This window comes from Balaenoptera physalus (assembly GCF_965194825.1).
Source record: "Balaenoptera physalus genome assembly, chromosome: 19".
NCBI lineage: Eukaryota > Metazoa > Chordata > Mammalia > Artiodactyla > Balaenopteridae > Balaenoptera > Balaenoptera physalus.
In genome coordinates, this window is record NC_138900.1 from 33,290,187 (window position 1) to 33,303,416 (window position 13,230).

Consider the following 13,230-nt stretch of genomic DNA (forward strand, 5'->3'; position numbering starts at 1 on the left):
TGGAACGTGGACCCCAACCTTGCAGAAGGTCATTGGTTGAAGGTGAGAAAACAGGAGCAGGGAAGCTGAAAAGCACCAAGGCACACTCACCTACTTCCCAGTTTGCTGGAGGAGGTCCTGGCATGGGGTTAATTACCCACTTTCCCAGCACTGTACCTGGAAACCTTCCCAGTCTGCACCTCTGTCAGGGCTGGGCAGCGCCCCTCCCCTGCAGGACAAATCCGAGGGAGGGCAGGGAGGTGGACCAGTGAACTCCTCCTCTCACGGCGCTCTGCTGCCACAACAAACACCTGTCTCCCCCCACCCCTCCTCCTGAACCATCTGGCCCAGAACCATCTGCTGGGGCAATGGGGTGTTCTGAATAGCTCCACAGCCCTTTGTCAGTTTGGATGTTTAACTCTCCACTTGGCTCAGCTAATAGGCTCCCAAAGATCCAGGGCTTCCCCATGGAGGCAGGAGGAGCTGGCTTGCATTTCCCAGGGTGAAGGATTTAGGAAAAGAACAAGCTCATTCAAGCTGTGCCTATTCCATTTTCTGCAGCGAATTAGGTGTTTTCATACCTATGTTTTCTCACTTAACTCCCCAAATAGCCCAGGGAGAAAAATGTCACTATTCCCATTTCACGGATGAGAAAACTGAGGGTCTGAAAGTCACCATGATTAATTAAAGACCTAAAGCTCAAACCCAAACTCTGAGGTAAGCTTGTCCAGGTTCTCTTCTGATGCCTCTGTGAAGGGCCAAAGAGGAATTGCAGCAGGAAAAAAGATGCCCTCGCAGCCCTGCCTCAAAATTCCTCCCACTGAGGGTACTGAATGCCGGCTCCTGGGGGGCGGTGGTGCTCAAAAAATGAACACCCTGTCCCTCAGGCAGTCTCCTCGCAGCAGGGGGACACACCGTTCATCACTGTGTTTATAATGAGGGAGTTTAAAAATGATGGCTTGTACACAAGTCACATCATAGCATATGTTTAATTTTTCTTTATTTTTTATTTTTAATTGCATTTTTTTTTAACCTAGAGCATTAAAAAAAACCCTACAGTCACCAATACATGATAAGTGGCATCATTGAGGTGTTGCTCCAACAAGTACTGAGAGACGGAAGCTCTTCTTGTTTTCCCCGCAACACTCAGAACCATTCTTGGCATTTGTCTCTTTCATGTATCCAGTGAGCTCACCGAGAGACACATCACGTGCCCATGGAGACAGGAAGCAGAGGCAGAAGCGTGGTCAGCTCCTTCAGAGGTCGTCATATCGTTTGATTCCAATGTCGCGCTGGCGAAAAGCCATGGGCCTGGTGCAGGGGAGGTACCCTGAGATGGGAGGACCACCTTCGTCTGGGCCCTGCTGTGTGACTAGTGATGCTCTGGCTGCTTCTTACGTTATCACCCCCTCATTCCTTCAGTAACACTGTGATGTTAATGCCATTCTGCTCCATGGTACAGTTGAGGAAATGGCTGAATCCTCACCTAGAGGTCACATGTCTGTCTAGTCAATGATCAAAACAGGACTTGAGCCCATGCGGTCTGACTCCAGAGCCTGGGCACAGGATCGCTGTGCCGTCAAAGAGGCTGGCGGCTGGGAGGCCTCTGCAGCCTCGGATGTGACTGACAAAGTCTCACCAAGAACGTTCACTTTCTTCCCTCCAAACCAAGCTTTCACCTGTGGTTCTCAGCCGTGGCTGGGAGTTAGAATAACCAGGAAAGAGTTGCTAAGCCTGGCTGGCCCTGAACTTAGGGCTTCTTATTTTTTGGGGTGGGGTCTGCCCATTGGACTTGTTAAGATCTCCCCAGGGTTGAGGACTGATGTTCTAAAGGAAGGGAAAGGGTTGGGGAAGCATTCATTTCCTCAGCCAGGGGTAGGCCCTGCCTCACCCAGTTGCCCGTGCAGGTGATGAACCTTTCAATTATCTTTAGTGATTTTTACACCTGGCCTAAATCTCTGGTTTGGGTGTAGCCAGGACTAGGGGGGAGGGGTGGCTCACGGGTTGGGGGAGGACAGGGCACAGGTGGGGAGGGGCGACTGGGGAGGGGCGATTGGGTAGGCAGCATGGGGCTGAAATTCAAGAGTTAATGCAAGTGCAGCAGCCAAGCCTCTGAAGGAAAGGGCTGTTGGTGCGGAGAGCAGATGTGGCAGATTTAATGGCTTAAGTGCCGGGAGCAGCTGCCAGCTGACTTGGCTGAGTTACAGGTCAGGCTACCCCTTCCCCGGCCTGGCCCCATCCTTCCGGGGAGCCAGTTTTAGAGAAGAATGTGAACCCCCCAGGGCCTCGGAGTGAGGTGGGAACCCAGGTCAGCAGAAGGAGCTGGGTGGGCGTGGTGAGCCCAGCCCCGAGCTGATGTCAGTCCCCTGAGATTCCTGGTTCTGCCCATTCACTCTGTGAGGTTGGGTAAGACTCTGCCCTTTTCCAGCCTTGTCCACACACTGACCAGAGGGACTCTGCCGTCATTCCCAGTGCTGACCTCCTAGAACGCTCAAGGTGAGGCTGGAGGAGAGTGTGGGATTTCCGTGGTGGCACCCTCAGGAACAGCCAAGGGCCGGGTTCAGCAAAGAGGATGGCGAAGCAGTCACTGTTATCATTCATAGCAGTAATAATCGATAGGGTCTACTGAGCACATCCTGTATGCCATGCGCTGTGCTGAGGGCAGAACAGGTTTTACCTCGTTTATTCTTTGCACTCTGTGAGGTACTTAATGTCACTATCCCTATTTTACAGATGAGAAGACTGAGGCTTGGGGATAGGCTACGTGGCAGAACTCTGACTCAAATCCAAAGTTGCCGGCCTTCCAGAGGCAAGCTCTTGGCACCCACCGTGGCTGCTTCCATGGTCAGAGGCTTGCACAGTGGTTGAGAGCCCAGACTGGGGACAGTCAACTGGGGCTCAGATTCTGGTTCTGGCACTTCCTGGAGGAACCCTGTGGATTTCAAGCAGAATCGAGAAAATGTAAGTAATTAATGCTTGGTCCCAGGGTATGAAGTTGTTGGCTTTGTTGCTCCCGATCCACCTTCGTCCTTGGGCAGGACAACATCCAGGTGTTGTCCTTTAGTTCACTGTGTCCCCAGGAATGACCAGAGACAATCCCATGAGCAGAGAAGAGTGGTGGGGGGCCGTCTGCCGCTGCAGCTGGAGAAGCCGTGAGCGGGAGGACAGTGGCCCATGGGCCCAGGTGTGCGGAGAATGGCCGTGGGGCGTGAGCCGGCTGCAGGAGCACACTGGGCCTGCCTTTCTTTTGTGCCCCTAAATCAGACCCTTGCCCCGAGGGTGTCCAGGCCTGTGCTCGTTTGCTGGAGGCACGTCCCGGCTTCCTGGAGGGGAGCCGTTGTGGCCCAAGAATGCATCGACCTGGGGGCGCAGTGGTCTGCGGTTAGCTAATACGAAAATAGATCTGTTTCCCAGCCCTTTTATTCCACACACAATGGATCACCGGCCGCTCTCGCTTTCTCTTTCCAACAACAATGATGCCATCAATATCCTCCCGGGGACATCTTTATTTGAAGGCTGGGAGGTATGAATTTTATCATTGCAGATAATCCTACCACTTACAAAATATACTAAACAAAGTGAGCCACTCCAGCTGCCCACTAAGGCTGGTTTCCTAGAATCGAATGGGCTTTTATTTGCTCAGTCCTCCTCCTACCCGGCCCCCAGCTCTTCTTCACAGGTCTGAATGGCCCTCGCCAAAGCCTTTCCAGAAAGTTGTGAAACTTGATTTCAGCCCAGAAATGAGCCCTGTGTGGAAACGATGGGCCTTTTGAACTGCTCTTCTAGGGCACATCCTCGATTACCGTGTGCTGAACTTTGCTGTAAGTAATAACACTCGCCCTGAATTGAGTTAGAAAATCTGAGGCTCGGAAGGGCCAGAGAGATTGCCTAGTAACTACATTCTAATCGAACCTTGTATTTTACAGGTGGGAAAACTGAGGCCCAGACAAAAGAAGTGACCAATCTAAAGTCACAAAACTAGCGGGTAGCAGAGAAAGGTCTTGCCCTGCACTTTCCTCTCCAACCTCAGTGTCTCCCAGGCTGTGACATGTTCTACTGATGGTGCCCAAAGTGGTTTCAGGTGCCCTGTGGCATCAAATGGCATTAAGTTGTATTGATTTATCTAGAGAGAAAATTATTCCCTTTCAACTTTATTTTACTCCTGATGACAGCGGGGAGAAAGGCTTAGTTTGGTACCTTAGGCACCTCTGTAACAGTATTTCTCTCTCTTTGTAACAATCACAGAGCAGGCCTCTGCTTGAGACTAGGTAATAATATCTAGTGTGTATTTAATAACACTGTTTTGTTTTCGTTGTGTTTCCTTTTAATGATACCACCGAATACTGCTCATTTTCCACTTAATGACTGTTTTAAAATAACTATTGTTCATAAATTAAAAAATAATGTTATTTAAGTTTCTTAAAGTGAGTTCATTTAAGCAATTAACAGTATAGGTGGTCCGTGGGTGTGGCAAGGCTCCTAAAGGCAGCAATGTGAATGGCTGAAGTCTGGAAACTAACTACCACTTTGTACCTGGTACTTCCTATAAATGGCTTCAGGGCTGAAGTCCACTGGAAAGAATTTCCAGAAAAGGGTGCTGAACTTGAACTCATTTCTCTTGCCTGCATAAGTCTATTGGACTTTTTTTTTTCTTCTTCTTCTTATTCCTGACATTTTGCTCCACTAGAAGCAGGATCTTGCCCATTGCAGGTGCACATAAATAGAGGCTTGTCGGTTACTGTGCTGGCCGGAAGGGCCTGGCTCAGCCCCTCCCTGGCTGTGCTACCGCATGCAAGCCATTGCCCGCCTGCAGCTGACTCTGTCTTCAACTGCATGTGAGAAAACTCAGGCTGAATGAATCTTTTCTATCTTTGTTTGTTTGTTTGTTTGGTTGGTTGGTTTTTAACTGTGATACTGTCATGGGAGTTCCAGAGCCCATCTGGAAGCATTCAAATCCTCTTTCTACTCCTTCTTAGCTGTGTGCTCTTGGGCAAGTTTCCTAGCTTCTCTGGGCCTTGTTGTCTGTATCTCTAAATAAAGGATGGAGAGGCGAAGACAAGATGAGGGAATGCTGTGTGCATCTCAGACTCACCCAGGGGATTCAAGGGCCCCCAGGACACCCGACGAGTTAATCAGGCAGGTGGGAGGGAACCCTAGGAAGCTGGCTGGTTATTCACGCACTGGCTTATTTTGCCGTGACCACCCTTAACTTCCCTGAGGGTAAGGTCCCCACAGCACATCACAGCACAGCAAAGTACCCAGTGAGCACTGGGTGAATGAATTAATTGAGTTGGGTGGGTTCAGATTGGATTGTATTGGACGGAGTGATTCTAATCATCCATCCATTCAGAAGATTCCTTTTCAGCATCTATGACATGACAGGTGGCATGGTTTCCTGTGCAAGAGAGCCAGCTCTGATGCCAGCCAGACGGAAAGGCTCACGGATCCACTACTTCCTATGTGATCTTGAATAAGTTACTGAATGTCTCTGTTTTTCAGTTTCCTCATCTGTAAAATGGGTCTAATAATAGTCACCTCATAGAGGGGTTGTGAGGAAAGGAGGAGATAAAGCATGAAAAATTCCTTAGAGAAGTATGAGCACAGAGGGCATAATCAATACAATCCACGCTAGCCATTGCGACCTTGGGCTGGTGCTAGGATGGAGTAGAGAGTCAAAAGGACACAGCCCTGCCATCATGGCAATTACGGTCTAGCAGGGGAAATGGACAAAAAACAAATAGAAAAAAAAAATGCAGTTAGAAATTGTGGCAAGTGCTGTGCAGGGAACAAATGGGGTGTGTTCTGAGAGAGAATGATGCTGAGGGCTATTATACTTTTCAGTTTTGGCATCAGGTCAAACCTGTCTGGGAAGAGGCTATTTAAGTGAGACCTGAAGGATGAGATTGAACGAGCTACGTAAAGGAACGAACAGTGATTCAGACCAAGGGAGCAGCCTGTGAGAAGACCCTGGGCTGAGAACCAGGGCAAGAGTGATGTGCATGAGCTGTAGGTACCAGGGCCTCTCTCCCTGGAGTGTGCGGGAAAGGAACTTTTCTAAGGCCACACAAGATGCTTCTTATTAGCTGGGATTATTAGCTGGGATTGACTCAATCACATCAACTCAGAAGTGCCATAATTGCACCTCTTTGGGAAGGACTCATTCATTCTGGTCTGTGGTGACCTGTCATTGTCTACCTGGTGTGAGGCTGGAGAGAAGCTTCTTCCATCTGACAATGCTCAGCTTCATAATTCTGCCATTTCGCTAAAGTCAGGAAGCAGCCCCCATGGGGAGAGATGGAGCTACATGAAAAGTGATGGTCCCCGGGGAGACTGAGGTTCTGGGGGCTACACAGACAGCCAGGCCAGGCCAGGCCAGGCCAGGTGACCTGTCCAGTGAGTCAGGCACTGCTGAACCCCACTGGCAACTGGCCTGTAGGGGGACATTTATGGTTTGAAGTTACATCTCTATGTGTCAACATGTGAACAAGCCTCTGGTTTAAAACATTCTTTATATATATATATTATATATATATATATATATTATATATATATATATATATATATATATATAATATATATATTACAAGGACAGAGTAAAGGGACAAAATAGGTGATTAAATAGTGAATCCCTCTAGGGAATTGTAAGTAAAGAAAAAAGTATGGGAGACCCCTGTAAGTTAATGACCACTCAAGAAAGCAGGTTTGCTTAACCACAAAACCAAGCAGACTTGCTTAGCAACAAAAACATGTAACAGAAGCATGAGACATGCCCCCAGACAACAAAACAATTGTGGACTGAGACCCACATCCTGCCCAGTGAGCTCAGTAAGTTAATGATTCCTAGGACATGCTCTTCTGCACACACTAAAAACAAAAATATAAGGAAAAGGTGACGGTATACTGAAACCTGAGATGAGTTAGCATATTTTAATATATGTTACTGCCTTTTTGCTCATGTCCATATATATATATGCTTTATTACAGGCAGACGACTCTATGCCACTTCAATCCTAACAGCTGGTGGCAGCTCCCTCGGCCTCCAGTGTCTCCAGTTTGGGTTTGAGCACCGCCCTGAAATTCTTCTGGGTTGAGGCCGGCCTAAGACGTGCCCCAACTTGTGTGTAAGAACAGCTGATACTGATCCAGCACTTAGGACTCATCCAGAATATGTGTTTTCTTGGTCAGCCCTCACCACACTAAGTATTACAATTATCTCATGTTAAAGGTGGGGCAACTGAGGCACAGGAAGGTTGAGTAGCCTGCCTGGGGTCCAACCGGCTGTCAGTGGCAGGGTCAGGAGACAAACCCATGCAAGCAGGCCTCCAGGCCCAGTTGTGTCCCAGCAGGGCTGTGCTGGCCCCATGTTCAGTGTGATCCCACTCTCCCCCCAGCCCAGACCCACGCCACCACCACCCAGCCTGTGTGTTAAGAATGGCTTTCACAGCAGCCTCTCATGTCGAGTGAAATTTACCAGTCATGTAGAGCATCTAGTAAAATGATTTTAAGGGCTAGTTTGGACTGACTTCTTATCTGCTCTGAAAACATTAAGAGAGTAGAAAGGTTTCAGGCAGCCTGACCGACTCATTTCTTAGATAAGAGCTGGGGTAGGGCCCTACCTCTCTGCATTGGAAATGCAGATTCCCAGAACAGCTGATTGGGAATCTGCTGTGAACAAGGTCCCCTGGTGATTCTATGCACTTTAAAGTTTGGGATGCTCTGGTGTAGACCATTATTGATTCAGTTATTATGAACCCTACTGGGTGCTTATATCTGGGCTGAGAGATGAAGCATTGTGCCCTTCTGGGGCTGCATGGGAAGGGCTAAAAGGGGGCCAGGGTTGTACCTGCTAGAGCTCTGAGAATGCCACCAGTGACTTCTAAACAGTCTGGGGCAGGATAAGGCAACAGAGACAGTGTCTACAGGAAGTGATGCCAAGTGATTCAGGTGAGGCAGTGGGGACTGGGGGTCTACAGCAGAGGGGAGCTGGCTTGGAAGCTGTTAGAGGCAGACGAGAAGCCCCCTGGCCTTGACTGGCCTTGGGCATGGATTGCAATCAGATCAGAGTTCCACCCTTATTTGCTGTAAAAAAAAAAAAAAAAAAGAATTGAATCTCTGTGAAGCACCTGGTCATATATTTGACTTTCAATATGTTTTCATTGCAATTTGTTAGGAATTCAGCTTGGCCTTCTCTATGTGTGAACCCCAGTTCTGCACTTGGCCACTTGATCGCCATCTGCCCGGTGCCCACTGAAACTGTCCAGTGTGGACCCCGCCCGGTGGAACCTGCTCAGGGGAAGTTTGGGACATGCAGCTTCCCTTGACTTCCTCTCCCAGACACTCAGCACGGGGCAAGCTCCTCTCTTTGGCTGCTCCTAATTCCATCATCGGTTTCAATGGCAATGATGCTAACATGGTAACGACACTTGCCTGTTTCCACAACCTTGTTAATTGTTAAATTGTGCAGAACCCGCAGGCCAAATATGTAGAGATTTATTCTCCTCCTCTGGTGCTTTCTATGGCAAGGCTGCAGGGCACGCTGGGAGCTTTCCTAGAGGTGGTTTGGAGGGGAGATGACTTGTCTCCCCACTTGACAACTTGTCTCAAATAGGGAGGCTGGGCCAGCTGGCCAGATGCAGAGGGGAAAGAGCTTGGGAGCTGCCTCTCAGGTCTAAAACGGAGCTCTCTGGCACACCTCTCAAGACACTCCTCGGCGTACTGTGCTGGTGCCTTTGCCACTGGTCAGGTTTCAATAAATTAATTTTTTTTGAGATTCTGATTTTCAGCATTTTAATTTTCCTACCACTTTCTAATGAAACCCCAGCTCTCGCCATCAGAAACTTTAGTGAATGTTGAGTGTTTCTGCATTTCTGATGGCTGGGAAAGAACCAACCCAGATTTTAATTTCTGCCTGGTTGGATTTTCCAGCACCAATTCCTGCTCCCAAGATGGTTGGGTGTGGGAACACCTGATACTCAGAGAAGAGGAAGTAAATCCAACCTTTTAGATGGTTCTTTCCCATCTTTTGGGTGCCTGGGACCAGGCCTGAGAACACACACATGTTTCACACAATCTCATTTAAATGTGTGTCTAATAAGATAATTTATTCAACAAAGATTTATTGAACACCTAACATGTGTCAAGGACTTTTCTAACCACTAAAGTGGTGCATATTCTAGTGGGGCATACAGGCCACAAACAAACTTAAAAAAAAAAATGAAATGATAAGATGATTTCTGAAAGTAAATGGTGTTGTAAAGAAAATGAAACAAGACAAAGTATGTGAACGCTTCTACTATACAGTTTGGCTCATAGTAACTGCCCAGCTTGGGCTGAATGAAATCAAACTTTTCAATTCAAATGGGCATCCTCGTGGCACATGGAAAAGATAGTGAAATTTGGAATTCGTTGGCTTGAATTGGACTCTAGCTTTCTCACTTAGCACCTATGTGCCTTTGGGCAAGTTACTTAACTTCTCTGCGCCAAGTCCAAGGCTGGGACTAGGGTGTGGCAAGAGAGACACGTAAGGAGCAAAGTTTAAGGAGGAACGTGCTGTCAGGGTCCTGCAAATGTAGACTTGCCACTTGCACAACCCTGAGGGCAGTGCTTCCTTAAACTTTGCAGCCTCGGTGCCCCTCTTGCCTCAGCCCTGTCCTGGCCCTGGCCCCATATTTAAAGTGGGGGAAGAAATTACACCTATCTTCTAGGGTTGTTATAAGGTAAAGATGAATTGAGATAAGATGAGGAAAATGAACCTGTCTTGCGAACTGGTGGCTCTTGGTGACCATGAGGAGAAGGGAGTTGCCAGGATCAGGCTGTTCCAGAGTAGCAGGTGGGACAAAAGTCCAGCCACCTCGTCCTATTTCCCAGGGCTGGGACCTAGGAGAAAGTGGGAAAACTTCCATGAGCTGTGTATTCTCATTAGCACCAAGATGTGTGCTCATTGTTGGGCTACCTACGTGCTGGGTAAGCTTCAGTACCACGGCCAGAGCAAAGCCCGCTGTGCATCTCTGGATGAGAGGATGCAGCCCAAACTGAGGGACCGTCAGACTCAGCGCCTCGCGTTAAACCAGGTTTTCAGCCTTCCCCCCGAGCAGATCAGGTAAAGCAGAGGGTCGGCCTCCAGAAAGCCAGCCCCATCCCTCCCCAGCCTCCCAACGGAATCCGCCACGAAGCCACCCTGCCATATGTGGTCCAGCATAGGGTTCCTAATGAAAAATGGCCGGGCTATTAGCGTTTTGCAAATTGAGGGTCCTTTCATTTATTACTGTGCTCTGCTAAAGATGAGCATTAATTTTTTCTCAAAGCAAATTCACTGGAAACAGACAGTTTAGAATTTATGCTTGTAATGATGGCTACATGGGCCATTAAGACCACCTCTAAGTGAGCTTAATTTGTAGCAGATAAATGTATATGTCTACATATTTTTCAACATAGTTTATGGTGCATCTTGCACAGCTGCGCCCAACTGATTAAATCCTCACAAAATTTAAATAGGAAACCCATTACGTAGACAGTATTATAGCCATTCATCATGGAAGCAGTTTCAGGTTAACTCTTTCAGTGCCAGCGAGAAGTGCCAGGAATGTGGGGGGTTTTTTGGTTGAGAATGCAGGGGTTCCTGTTCTCTTGACCTCTCTGTTGCTTCTACCTTCCTGAACCCTGGGGAAATTTCTGCCCTCCTTGGTGGGCTCAGGGTGAAGTTTTTAGCCTGGGAGAAGAGACCCCAAACTCACCTAGGCAGTTGGACCCTTGCTGTCTGGTTGCAGGGGTCTTCACTGCCCCCAAGGACAGACAACACGTTAATCACACAGCCCTGGACAGAGCATCCAAGCCACGGAAGCCCCACCTTGGTTGTCTGTACCAGCCACTGAACCTGCTTAAATCTCAGCTGGTCAGACAAAAGCAGCAACGGATAGTAGTGGTACATTAGTGACCAGAGCATGAGTTCTGGCCTCAGGTGGACGTGGGATTAAGTTCCAGCTGTGCTGCTGTTGGCAGGGTGCCACCCCAGGCACCTTATCAGAGAGTTAAGTCATGCCAAGTGCTTAGCACGGTGCCTGGGACATCATCGATGTTCAACGAATAGACCCTTGTTATCATTATTGTTGCTATTTGTAGCAGACACCGTCACTGCCCCAGTGACAGCCCCTTGGTACCCACCCTCCCATACACACCTCTTGAAGGCACCTAAAGCTTTTTGCTTGAGGAAATTTACACAACAAGTAAATGATCAGGGTTGGTAGGAATCCCAGTTTCTCTTAAGTTCAGGCTCTTTCCATGACTGCATTTTCAAGTGTTTTGTTTTGAAAGCAGTCATGTAGGCAGAATCCTTTTAATACAATAAATATGTGCCTGAACCTTTTCATTAGGATCCTTTAGGTTCTTGTTCTAAATGTATTTTCAGGATGAGGGTTGAGGGCAGTGATTTAAAACAATGAGCACCTGATCAACATTTAATAAAGGTACCAATGTTTCTTGAGCCCTTTCAAGTTACTTAGACCTGAGTTCAAGTCTGTCTCTAATACTTACCACCTGTGTGCTCTTGGACAAACTACTTAATGTCTCTGAACCTCAGTTTCTTTCTCTGTAAAATGGAAACAGTAATATACATAACCCTATGAATATTGTGATGGTGAAATGAAGTCACCCATATGAAGTCTACAGGATTTGGCACTGGAGATAGAAGGATGCAAGGGCCCTGATGTCAACTTGCTTCCAGTATGAAATACACAAGAGGCTCCAATACAGGGAAACAGATACAGTAAGATGCATTCAACAGTTGAAATATATTCCCATTGTTACAAGAGAGGGTGACACACTCTGTTTCTATAAGGGGTGATTGTTGGAGAAGGCTTCACACAGGTAGTAATGTCAGAGCTGAGCTGCTTCACAGGTGGGGAAGGAATGAAGTTTAAAGGCCAGCAGAAAAAAGGGGGGTATCCCGGGATTGGAAGCAACAGGTGCATAGCTGGGCAGAACAGGGAGTCTTTTAGGGCCTTTGGTCTTGCTAAAGAAAGCATCACCATCTTTGCAGGAAGGAGGGAGCATGGAGGGGGGCAGGTAGGCAGCCTTGGGACCTTGAAGCTCCTTGTTGGCCATCATCTGAAGCTGAGACGTTATCCTGAAGTTAACACGGAGCCTTTGGAAAGTTTTAATCAGGAGTGTGATGGGACTGAATTTGCATTTTCGAAGGATCTCCTTTGCAGCCATGCGGAGAATAGCTTGAAAGGGAGTAGGAATGGTGACAGGGGGAGTGGTTAGGAAACAATGGCAGGTGTCTCATTAGACGAGGGGCTGGGACAGTGGGAATGGGAGTGGAGAGACTCTTCAGAAGCGGAATCATCAGATTTGGTGACTGATTTAATGTGGGGGTGAGAGAGGTGGCAAAGAGGACGCCGAATCTATAGCTTGTTGCGAGCCAAGGCAAGAGGGGGACAGGCTTTGGGGGGAGGGCAAGAAAATGGGACCAGCTGGGGGCATGTTGTGTTTTAGGCGCCTTCCAAGTAAATTTGAATTTCTCTTTATTGATCTCACTTCTAGCAAGGATCCCTTGGCCTGAAACAATACCTCCCGGGAGAAGAGAAATTGACGGTTGGATAATTTGCTCTAAAACCCCAGTGGATGATTTTTGGCACCCAACAAATCTCCTTCCTGTAAACTACTTTTCAATATGGTGGGCGCTCTGACCGGCTGATTATGAACTCTGGGGTCACTAGGAAGCAGCATGCTTCAAAGCATGACCAATTAAGGACAAAGCTGAGGTGTGAGCCTGTCTCTCTCTGTGTGTTTGAAAGGAATCAAGTGAAATGTTCTAAGTGTTCAATTTTACCTGTCAGAGTTACGGTTGTCATTGCTGGGCGCCCAGCTCTCAGAATCTATGGTTCATTGGCACATCACCCCTTTTCTAAAGAACTGTATGATTCCCTCTCTGGACACTGGTCAGGGGAGCAGGGGGAAACTTTCCTTTGCCTCTCTGATGTTATAAAAATTTTTTTTTCTATCTTGAATAAACGGGCACGAGGAGCAGACTCAAGGGAAAGGGCACTAACACTCAGGTACCCTGTATGTGCCAGGCTTCATGCTAATAACTTTATTACAGTTAGGAATGATGAGAGCAATCATAATCACCGCCATTCAGTGCTTATTCTTGGTCAGCACTGTACATTATCTCATTTAATACTTTCAACAACTCTTTCAAGCAGATCCTATGATTATCCCCATTTTACAGATGAGAACACTGAGGTGGGACTG

General features: G+C 47.8%; 1 long non-coding RNA gene across 1 annotated transcript; it reads left to right on the plus strand.

The window, feature by feature from the left end:
- The first annotated feature begins 2,030 nt into the window (after nt 1-2,030).
- LOC309648687 lies at nt 2,031-8,083 on the plus strand. The gene is made up of 2 exons (XR_014256748.1): nt 2,031-5,985; nt 6,964-8,083. It is a non-coding gene; the product is annotated as an uncharacterized lncRNA (long non-coding RNA).
- The last annotated feature ends 5,147 nt before the right edge of the window (nt 8,084-13,230 follow it).